Source organism: Octodon degus, unplaced genomic scaffold (assembly GCF_000260255.1).
Source record: "Octodon degus isolate 3935 unplaced genomic scaffold, OctDeg1.0 scaffold00038, whole genome shotgun sequence".
Lineage (NCBI taxonomy): Eukaryota > Metazoa > Chordata > Mammalia > Rodentia > Octodontidae > Octodon > Octodon degus.
The window spans coordinates 15,847,197-15,859,604 of record NW_004524614.1 but is presented as its reverse complement, the minus strand read 5'-3'; the positions used below and the strand labels follow the sequence as shown (position 1 = coordinate 15,859,604).

Here is a 12,408-nt window from a genome sequence, read left to right as displayed (position 1 = left end):
ATTCTGATTGTTAACAGTGGCATGAAGTTTGTATAGCTTTAATGTTTCTGCCAAATGTCATTACTTCATCTCTCAAACTGAGCTATGGAAATAGCTCAAGTCACGTTATTACAAACTTCTGATGACCTCAAATATAGAAATGAGAAAAGCAAAAAATATGATAGCTGATGAAACTCATTATGCCTGGTCATTCTGCTGATGTAAATATGACTGATGAAATCTAGCAACATTTGCTTAATACAAAAGTCTATGGCATGAATGAGTAAATGACTAGATGTTCATATGACCCAGATTTTGTAGCTTTGTTACCCAAGCCATTTATTTTGACCCATAAAAAAGTCAACTGACTATCTATAATATGCAATCGTGACATAAAGCAGAGACCTTAAAATAATGAGCGACTCTCACTGGGGTCCAATTTAAAGTAATAATGAATAAAGTTCGGAAACCGCGGCTCAGTGCCATCCTGCCAGTTCCTCTTCCCCACCTGCCAAAGCTATATGTGACTGTGTATGAATGCACATGTGCATTTGTGGTCTGCATACAGTCAGTTCTTGTCATTCACGGGATGCCATAACTGTGAATTCACCTTCTTGCTAAATTTTATTTGTAGCCTTTTCCCTCTTCCGGTATGGTGTCTGGAGTTTAGGCTTTCACAATGGGCCAGCGCCTGACGTACCATCATAGGCTTTCCTACAACACTGCCTCCAACAAAACTAGACTGTCCCAAACCCCAGGGAATAGGATTGTTTACCTCTATACCAAGAAGGTTGAGAAGGCCCCCAAATCTACATGTGGTGTGTGCCTGGGCAGACTTCGAGGGGTTCTAGCTATGCGGCCTAAAGTTCTTATGAGATTATCTAAGATGAAGCACATCAGCAGGGCTTATAGGGACCCCATGTGTGCCAAGTGTGTCCATGACAGGATCAAGCGCGCTTTCCTTATTGAAGAGCAGAAGATCGTGGTGAAAGTGTTGAAGGCACAAGCACAGAGTCAGAAGGCTAAATAAAACATGAAACTGTTGCAGTAATAAAAGATGCAAAGGCTAATAAATAAATAAATAAATAAATTTTATTTGTAGCCCCAAAAATCAACATTCTTGAAGAGTTTGCCATAGTTTGTGTACTTATGCAAAGCAGCAAAGAATTGAGTTACCCAAAGGGCTGAGTCCCAGGGGAGGTCAACGAAGGCAATACTCTGGCTCCCGTTTCTACTTTCACACACAGATTAACAGAGGACAGGGAGAGTTGAAGTGTGGCAGTATAGCTTGAGAATCTCCAGTTCTGGGGCCAGGCAGACAAGGTCTGGATTGAGCTCTTGCCCTCCAAGTGTGGTAGGCTTGAGCAAGTCACTAAACAGTCTTGTGTTATCTTCTGTAAAAATATAACTTCCTAATAAACCACAAATTATGACTTTTTCAATGGACTAACCCATTTGATGACATTAGAGCCCTCATGATCAAATTGCCTCGTGAAAGCCTTATCTTTGAACACATGAGAGCTTTATGGAACATTTTAGTTCTAAACTGTAACATTTTCTTCTAGGAGTTTTATAATTTTAAGTCTTATGTCATGGACACTGTCTTAGTTACTTTTATGTTGTACACAGAATGCCTATCATCCATAATTAAAGGAGGAAAGGTTGATTTTGACTCATAGCTTGTTAGAGGTTTCCATCCACAATAAGCTACCTCCAAGGTAGGGTGGCATGGTGGAAGGGCCTCACACAGGAGGAATGGTTCATTGCAGGAAGAAGGCAGCAAATGCAGCAAGTGACAGCACGAGTCCTCTTTTTGAGCTTTACACTTTGCTCAGGCTACCTTCCTGCAAGAAGGCAGAGTTCACGCTCAGGGTGGGCCTTCCTATTATCCACACCCAGAAATATGCCGAGCCAACCAGTGGACTAAGCATACAGCTTTACTCTAAGCATCACACATTCTAGGTCCAGTCACCTTCAAAAAGCCCCGCCTACCATACACCTTGCTGGCCCCGCTGAGCTGGCCACCAAAACCAGGCCTGGTGGCACATGCCTGTAATCCTAGTGCTGGGGAGGCTGAAAACAGGAGGATCACTACGAGTCTTTGCTGTGTAGTGAGATCTTATACCAAAGACATAAAAAAAGAAAGAAAAAGCCCCACCTATAACTGCATGAGGCTTTGGTACATCTATGTACCATCTATGGTACTGCATGAGGGGGTACATCTAGACATAAACCATAAAATGAGTTCATTTGTGCATAACCATATAATGTAAGAGTCAAATTTCATCATGCATCAAAGAGACCATTCATCCATAATTATCTATTATGTAGTCATTTATGAAACAGACTATTCATTCCTTTATACCATATCCCATTAAAGTAGGAGTCCAATTTTTTATTTATTTTTTGCATGTGGCCATATTGTTTTCACCTAATTTATCAAAAAGGATGTTAATTCCCTATCATGTATTTGGTATCTCTGTCTCAGCACATTGGAACCCTCACGAAACTTTATTTCCAAGTTCTCATTCCATCCCACTGGTCTATCTGTCTGCCTTAATGTCAGTACCACCCTATTTTAATTGCTGCTACTTTCTAGAATGTTTTGAAATCAGAAATTATGAGATGGAGACCGATGCTCTTTGTCACAATTGTTTTGGCTCTTTGGGGCTTCTGGAGATTCATGATGAACTTTGCTGCCTTGACTTCCATTTAGTATTCCTCAGAGCATGAGGGGGGTATCTTAGTCACTTTCCTTCTCTGGGACATAACACCTGACACTTATAATTTAAAGGAGCAGTATTAGGAAGTAAAGCCATGTTGTTATGTTGAGCTGTGGGGAACTCAGGTCAATAATTTCTGACACTGCCAGTCAAGCAGAAGACCCAATGCTATTATGGGCTACTGGACTCTTTTAGAATATTTTGCTGAGTTTACACATCTATAATATTCAAATAACGGAACTTAGAAAAAAAGGAGCATACAGATGAATGTCCATTTTGTATCTGTGTATTCAGAGTGGTTGGGATAGATATATAGTTACATTCTCTTAATGAATAGAATGATTTGTTCTAATGGTGTTTGTAAATAGGATCTTAAGTCCACATCTTATACAGCAACTAACCACTAAGAAGAATGTATGCAGTGTGTTAGTTATTGAAACTGTCCTAGCAATTTGATTTGAAACTGTCTCATTGCTATCTGTTTATCAATAAAATTATGAAAAAAAATAAAAAAAATGTTTAAAAAAAGGAGCAAAGGCTTACATTGGTTCATGGTTTCAGGAAAGGACCAGCTGGCTCCAAGTCAGAGATGGTACCATGCAAAAAGGCATGGCAGAGTGTAGCGGCTCACCTCACAGCAGCCAGGAAGCAGAGGGAAGGGCAGGGCCTGGACAAGGGTGCACACACCTTCCAGGTCAGGTACTAAACCTACACATGGCAACTCCCTGGGTGAACACAGCACCCTCTAGGATCCAATCACCTTCTAAACACTTGGTAGGAGTGCACTTTAGATCTGAACCATAATAAAGGGGAAGAGATAGAGCCTTCAGTTCACCAGCAACTCTTAGCTACTCTTCTCATTTGGTTTCAGAAGATTGTTTGAATGTTACCGCTGTGGTACCGAGTTGGAACGGCAGCTTTGCTGCCTCATTCTGACAACAGGCAGGTTAATGTGGCAAAGAAAGAGCAAAACTAGAAGATACGCAGGATTGTTTCTGATGTTGCTTTTTTTCATCAAATCCACCCACAATTGCCTCCTCTCTCTGAAGGGATTTATTACAGTATTTACTTCAGTTATTCATCTTAAAGCATTTACTAATTTATTTTTATGGTTTCAACAGAGTTGGTTGGGCGAGGGAACAATAGTCAGTAGAAGCCTGTTATTTTCGAGAAAACTCTGAGAATTTCTTTTTCACAGTGTGATTGATCTGAGAAATATGTTAAATACACTGCAGCCACTGTACTTAAATATTAAAGAAACTCTGCAGGGCTACATTAGTTTGCGAAAGTCATCCTTTTCCATTACGTGCTTTTGGGGGGGAAGTACATGAAATGATGCAGGAGAAAAAGAAACAAACCATGTAAAGCTGGGCAGGCAAATCAGGCAAAGTTGCTCAATATATTACTAAATATTTCGGGCAAGTTACTCAAACATTTCCTCCCTCATGTTCAGTTAAATGAAGAAAAGAAAGGTGAATCAAAACATTATCTAATCTAGATGACACAGATGATCAATGTACTGTCATTAACTGTGACAAGAACAGTAATAAATATGTAATCCATTAAGAAAGAGGAAGATTGCAATGTCGACTACTGAATTTTCTGGAATGTTAAGATAACTGAAAGAATTTAATGGGATATTGGAGACCTACTGTTATTGCTGGTGAAAATAAAACAATGAGATCCTTTCAAGTGCAAAATGAGCCATTATCTTTATGCCTGTGGGTGGCCATCACTTTTCATCTGTAAAACAAGCACAAACTTTCTACAGATTCACTAACTCCACAGGTTTCCACTCCCCAAACACGTAGGTGTCCCCACCCCCAGACTATAGCAAACCTCTTTTGAGGGCCTACATTCTATTTTCCTTAAGTGTATAATTTAAATTGTGCCTAATAAGCCTCTTTATTAAAAAAAAGCTTTTAAATACTTTCTGACTATTGTGCCAAACTGTTAATTTTTTAAAATCATTTAATTTATAATAGAAAATAATGCAACAAAAATCTGGCAGGATTTTGATTGATATCACTGTATATCTAGATTGCTTTTGATTTACTGGTTTGGAAGATAACTATAATCTCATTTGAATGGTGCATGGTGAACAGCTTCAGATTAAACTATTTAAGAATGCTAACTTTTGTGTATGGCTTTCACTTTATGTTGTAAATCTCCACTCTGCATAACAATCACCTGGAATTCATTCCAGATGGGTGATCCTCAAAGACATTCTCAGTTAGTTAGAACTCTAAATATATAGAACTTCCAGTCTCTGTTGGAGTTTTTCTTTTATTTTTAGATCAAGTAAGAATTTCCCTCAAGGACAGTAGGAGCCAACTCTTTATTTCTAGTGCTTGAGAATTTCATTTATAGGGAATGTGTGGTTTAATTTCCAGGGATGGAAAGCTTTACTAATGAATTAAAATATTTCCAGAAAGTGGTTTAACTTAAATTTAGGTACAATATGCACCATATATTATATAACATTTTATTCTTACATCCCTAACAGCAAAAAGATACCTTAGGAATGAATGCAAACATAGGAGTACAAGCATGCAATTATAATATCACAAAATGTGCTCATTATGAAATAGTTTGTAGACATATACTTGCCTCAAATATGCACAATATTGCTATAATTAAAAACTCATGTGAAATGTTCATTATAGAGTTTATCTGAAGGGCAGCAAGGAAGGGCAATGTTCTAGAGAAGTTAGTATTTGCATTCTAACTCTATCCTTAGAGTCTTATCTCTTGGGAAATACCTTAGTGCTCTTTTTTTTCTTCCTCTCTCTGTTTATAAATTTAAACATAATGTGATCTTGGAAAAATGACTAAAGTTATTAATTAAGTACAACGAACCTAGTGTTCAGAGGTTCTTCTTTTTGGGCATTAAGGATATCTCTATGATTTTTCAAACTCATGTCTTCAATGTGTAGGTCTAATTATCCATTGAAGTTTTCATCCCTATTCTATATATCAACGTGACCAGATACCTCGGAAAAATAATTTCAAGGAGGAAAGATTGTTTTTGGTTCATGATTTCAGAGGTTTCATTCTATGATCAAGTGAAGACATGACTTGTGGGTTTTTTTTTTTTTTAATTTTTATTTATTTATGCGTGTGTGTGGCCAGCTCAGCCCACCAGGGGGCGGGGCTGGCTGGCATGTGGTGCTGGGGGATTGAACTGTGGTCCCTTTGCTTTGCTAAGCTTATTCAAATAGGTGCTTTAGACCACTGAGCCATCTCACCAGCCCCGACTTGTGGGTTTGTGATGAGGGAAAAACATCATGAAAAGACATGGCAGAAGAAAGCTGTTCACCTCATTGCATCCAGAAAGGAAAAACAAAGTCAGAGATAGAGTTAGGGATAGGGATAGAGATAGGAATATAGTACAACCCATAAGAGTGTCTAGGGATCAGATATTGCAGATATTATCTGCAAACAATATCATCCAATTATATCGCACCAATGGATTAAACCACTATGCATACAGTGCCCTTGTGATTGAATCACTCTCCAAAAGATCAGCTATGAACATGTCAGACTTGGGAGGGTGATTCAAGTCTAGACTATAACATCAGGTACACTTCTGTTGTATTTCTTCATCATGTCTATTTCCTATTAGTTTTACTCTAGATGACACATATTTTTATAAATTTCCTTAGTAACTCCAGACAGCTGCATTTCACTTAATTTTTGTCATCTTATTCACTGATTGTTCATTCTCTTATGTTTTATAATGTAGTTTTGGCATTATGAAATAATATATATAAACATATATATGAAATATATATATGAAATTATATATATATATATAATTGCCTTAGGTACTTTTTTATTTGCTGACACAAAATATCTGCCACCCAATGTGGCAGATATTAAAAGAGGAAAGGTTTACTTAGCTCACGGTTTGTAGAGGTTTTAATCCCTAGTTGACTGGCTCCAAGGCAGAATGGTGTGACAGAGGAAAAAAACATTCATGGTGTTTTCAACAAAAGCAAGAGGAGGAGAAAGGAGAGCAAGCCTTTTCCCACCCTTTAGATTGTATGCAGGTTACTGGCCCTAGGGAAGGTGCAACATTCATACCCTTAACCCTATCATTAGACCATAAATTAATCACAAGATCTAGATTCAGCCCAGCCTCCCACCACTACATGAGGTTTGTGAGAATATCCAGACACAAACCATAACATTTTCCCCCGGCCCCTAAAGACTTATGTACCTTCTTTTAAGCAAAAAGCATTCAGTCCATCTCTAAGAGTTCTCAAAGTTCTAATAGTTTCAATAAAGCCCAAGTCCAAAGTCTCCTCTGAGCTGTAAGGCCAACTCTTAGCTGTGACCCTTGTACAAATAAAAAGAAAACTAAACAGTTCCAACATTTGACTGCACAAAATAGACATTTCTATGCCAAAAGTTAAAAATGGGAACACAAAGAAATGGGCCCAAACAAGTCCAAAATCCATCAAAGTAAACATTAAGTTTTGTAGTTCCACGTGTAGCATCTGAGGCAATTTGTAGCAAGATGTGAACTCGCAAGGGGCTGAAGGCCTCTGTCCCTATAGCACTTCTGGTACTTGTAGCTCCCATGGCTTCTTGGGCCAGACCTGCTCCCTCCTCCCACTTTTCCTCAGAGGAACCACATTCCTCGCATCTTCCAATTTCTGGGATCTTCAATGCACTTTTGGTTTCATACTCACTGCTTCATACTCTCACTGGCACAGTGCCTGGCCTCCTGGACCTTCTTCTGAAATCTGAGTAGAAACTTTTCTGAACCCACAACTCTTGCATGTTACATGCACCTAAAACCAGCACCATTTGGATGATGCCATGTTCCTGCAAGTAGGAACAGTAGCTAGGCTTCCCTTTCTCTTGGCTGTAGGGATGGAGTGCCTAGAATGCTGAACAGTGTGACTCCAATTCTGAGGAACAAATTCTCTAGGCCACGCCATTCTAGAACAGAGTGCTGTGGTGCTCTCTTTCCTTTTTGCAATTTTGAGGCTGCAAAGCGTGGAGTCCTGCAGCCTCAGGTCATCTTTTCCATTTCCTATTTGTTCTCAGCAACCAATATCTTTTCTGTTCTGTCTTTGCAGTCCACAGGTTTATTGGAGGTATTTTTTTTGTTTCATTTTGTTTTTTTTCTGGTCAAACTCAAAACAATTTGAATCATTCTACTGGGCTCTTTACTCTTGATTCTCAACATAAATTTGGATAAAAGTCCAAAAAAAAAAATCCATGCCACTCCCTCAACATTAAACTGCTTTGAAATTTCTTCTACAAAATTAATTAATCTACTGCCTTTAATCCTAGTCTCAGACAAAGTCTCTGCATACAAGCAAAATACAGACAAACTTTTTGCCAAGCCATAGCACACACAGTCTGAAGTAATACCAGTGTAGTCCTTCGTCCCATCAGAAAACTCCAGAGCCTGGTCTTTGCTAACTTTCTGGTCTTTTGAGCTCTGACCATAATCTATCATATAGAACAGCCTGAGGCACTCTAGCTCTATTTTTTAGCTGGCATCTCTGAATTATTCCTCACTTTTCCCACAAGCTATTCCCAAAGGCTTCTAAACCACATGTTCAGGTATAGTAACAACAATCCCATCCCACTTCTCTGGTACCAAATTCTGTATTAATCAGTTTTTCACTGCTGAGATAAAATATCCAACACTCACAAACTAAGGGAGAAAAGCTTTTATTAGCTCACAGTTTATAAAGATTTCAGTCCAGAAAGCAGAGTGTGTGGCAGAGGCATAGTCATTCATTGCAGCAGAAGATACCAAGAGGACCAAGAGAGGAGGAGACAGCAAGCCTCATTTATTTATTTATTTGTTTATTTATTTATTTATTATTTCTTGTATTTTAGGACAGGGTCTACAGGGTCTACAGGGCATATGTTATTAGTCCTTTTTCTTTTTAGGAGAGGGTACAGGGTCTCACTGTGTAGATCGGACTCCTAATGATCCTCCTGTTTACTGCCTCCCAAGTGCTGGGATTACAGGTATGCACCACCACACCCAGTCTCAATCACCCTCTCAGTGCACCCCAGGGTGGGGCCCAGCATAGCAGGCCCAGAGATCGAACTCCTGGCTCCTGCGTCTGCCTAAGCAGGCACTTTAATCCACTAAACTACTTGGCCAGCCCTTGCAAGCCTCTTTTAGTCCCTTATACTATATGTATACTACACATAAGACAGAGGTAGCACTCTCACCCTTAATCCCAGCATTACACTAGACCATTGATCAATCAGAAACTATAGAAGACCATCCTCATGACTGCATGAGGTTTTGTGGGGACCTCACAAACCACAGCAAGCATAAAACGTGTTTATTTTTTGGTATGTAATTTTTAATGGTGATATGGATTTAACTCAGGGAGACACAACCATTGAGGTAAATCACCATCTTTAACAAAAAATTAATTTACTTTCAATGAATTGTCCAGGCCAAATTTCAACTTGCAATCTCCCTGCCTCAGCTTTCCAATTAGCTAGGATTATAGGTACATAACTTTAAGGCCAGGGTATACAGGGTCTCACTGTGTAGATCAGACTCATAGTGATCCTCTTGTTTACAGCCTCCCAAATGCTGGGTTTACAGGCACGTGCCACCATACCCAGTCTCAATAGCTGTCTCAGCACACTCTGGGGACGGGGCCTGCACAGCAGGCCAGGGGATCAAACTCCTGGCCCCTGTGTCTGCCTAAGTCTTTAATGAATTCATAAATCAACCACAGTTAGAACTACCCTCCAAACCCTAGCCAAAGTGACCTTCTCTTGTATTATACACCTCTGCAGCTGTTCAGCTGGTGCCTATGACCCCCATCAAGTGCTAAGGGTGTGTACCAGACTGCAACAAAACAAGGCCATTGTCTTAGTTACTTTTCTGATTGCTGAAACAAAATATCTGACACTCAAAATTAAAGTATAAAAGGTTTACTTGGCTCACAGTTTGTAGAGACTTTCGTCCATAATCTGCTGGCTCCAAAGCTGGGTGGCATGGCAGGGGACATCACAGAGGAGAAACATTTCATAGCAGGCAGAAGGCAACAAGCAGCAAGCAACAGATGGCATATTTTTTTCTTTCCCTTCATATTGTATCTAGGCAACTTGCTCTTAGAATAAGTAGCTGTCACAACCAGGGTAGGGCACCCTTAATCCAACACAGACCTGTGCCAAACCAATCTATGGACTAATTTAGTAATCCCACATCTTTAATCCCCGTGTCACATACTCTAGAGGCAGCCACCTCTGAAAAGCCCCACCTATGGCTGCATTAGCCCTTGGAGGGACATGTAGACACAAGCTATAACAGCTGTCCATCACTGTAGCTAGACAGTGCTTTCTGAGATTGGTGGAGTTTCTAGACAAGGTTGTAATGGAATTGAAGTACACATAACTTTTGTTAAGGATCTGTCTTGCTTTTGATACTGCTCTTGCTGTTTTAATTCGTGCTCTATAAAAACAGTCATCTAACAGAGGATAGAGTGGCTGCAACTTTGCTAGTACCATAGCCCACAGGTTGCCACTGCTCAGTAAGTAAGCCTAGTAAACTCATTTACTCATCAAGCTGTACTTGTCACCACTTCTCAAGTTAGAGACAGTTCTTTTGTATCTTTCTGGAATAGTCATGCAACATCTGGAGCCCAAACAGGGAGCCAACAGATCCAAAGGTGACTCTAGAAGAGTGTTAGCAGGTGGCTGTCCTCCATATGGTGTAGGCTGTCAGGTCTCCTGGGATGAACAAGGCCTGCTTTGTGAATATGGAGATACCCAAAAAATGTGTTATAGACTGAGGATATACTAAAACTCTTCAAGTTAGTCCACGTAGGACAGGATGGTAAGAGAGCTATAACCAATATATGTATATGACACTTCATGAGGACAAAACCAAAAATAAACATGGATTATAAATATAACAGAATCACTTATACAAACCCAACAAAAGATAAACCACGAGGTTGTAAGAAAGGGCTCTTACATATCATTGTCAGCTAAGAACTGTAACAAAGAATTCTGCCAAAATCACATTTGTGTAGAGCTAATTTGAGCCACACATAACAGTCTCATCATCAAAAATTCCAAGCCTTGGAGGCCAGGGAGATGGCTCAGTGGAATAAGTGCTTGCCTGACAAGCACAAAATTTTGGGGTCAGGGAGATGGCTCAGTAGAATAAGCGCTTCCCTGGCAAGCACAAGGGCCTGAGTTCAATCCCTGGTTCTGAAAAAAAAAAGTTCCAAGTCTTAAGATATTAATAGGTTTATTAAAAAGGCCACCCTTATACTAAATATTGACAACCATCTCCCCATCCCAGGAATGTAAGTTTATATCTCTATATCCCCACCTTAGGGGGAAAAAAGCATATTAAGGTGGATGTGTAATGAATACAGAAGTCAGAGAATTCTCTCTGATTGTACAGACTAAAAACAATGATTTGTGGCTGGCCAATGTGGGAACCAGTAAAGCTGCCTGACGCTGACCCATAGGATGGTTAATTTTACAGAGTATAAATTATCAGAGGGCTATAAAATTTTGACTGCCCAGCTCACAGTCTCTTTAGAAGTTTAGTGTGGCTGAAAAAAAAAGCCACATGGTTCATAAAAAGTGACTAGGGATTATAACGAATTAAGTAAAGTGGTGCTTCCCATCTCCCATATGCACTGCTGTACCCAACACCATTCCTTGATTAGACAACTAATATAGGTTATAGGATCTTAACATGATGTTTCTGTTTTGCTAATTCTTTCCTTATATATTGTTAGTTGTCACATCTCAGAACCAATTGACATTCACCCGGAATGGACAGCAATGAGTCTTTCGAGTGCTCACTCAGGACCACCTGTGCAGCCCCACCATTTGCTTTGGGATAGCATCCAGGGATCTAGGTTTATTATCCTGCCCCTATGTCTTGATTACTTTTCTCTCAGTGCTGGGACAAAGTAACCAACACCCAAAATTAAGGAAGAAGAGGTTTATTTAGCTCACAGTTAGTGGAGGTTTCAGTCCATACTCAGCTGGCTCCTAGGCAGAGTGGCATATAACAGAGAACAATAGTTCATGCCAGCAGCAAAGGGCAAAAAGCACAGGGCAGGAGCAGTGGCAACAGAGAGCAAGTCTGTCTCACTTATGTTGCATTCAGGTTATCTGCCTGTGATTGGGTGTAGTGCCCACACCCATAATTCCAGCAGCATTCACATCCATAATCCCAGCACTGGAGCATGAATTAATCTCAAACTCTAGAAGTCCACCTATAACTGCATGAGGCTTTTGGAGGACAACTAGACACAAACCATAACATTCTGCCCTCGGACCCCCAAAGACTCATACACATTCCTTTATGCAAAAGTCATTTTAGCCCATTTCTAAGAGTTGCCAAAATCCTAACAGTTTCAGCATTACTGAAAAGTCCAGGGCTGGTGAGATGGCTCAGTGGTCTAAAGCACCTACCTAGAACAAGCTGTAGCAAATCAGAGGGACCATGGTTCAATCCCCCAGCACCACATGCCAGCCAGCCCCTCCCCCTGGTGGGCTGAGCTGGCCACACACACACACACACACACACACACACACACAAATAAATAAATAAAAATTAAAAAAAATAGAAAAAAAAAGAAATGAAAAGTCCAAGTCCCAAATCTCCTCCAAGATCCAAGGCAAACTCTTAGCTATGAGTCCCCATACAAATGAAAAGTTCTAGCACTTCTAACAT

The 12,408-nt window shown here is 39.9% G+C and overlaps 1 pseudogene; it reads left to right on the top strand.

The window, feature by feature from the left end:
- Window positions 1–658: 658 nt before the first annotated feature.
- On the top strand, window positions 659–1,009 carry LOC101562438 (annotated as a pseudogene).
- Window positions 1,010–12,408: the final 11,399 nt, after the last annotated feature.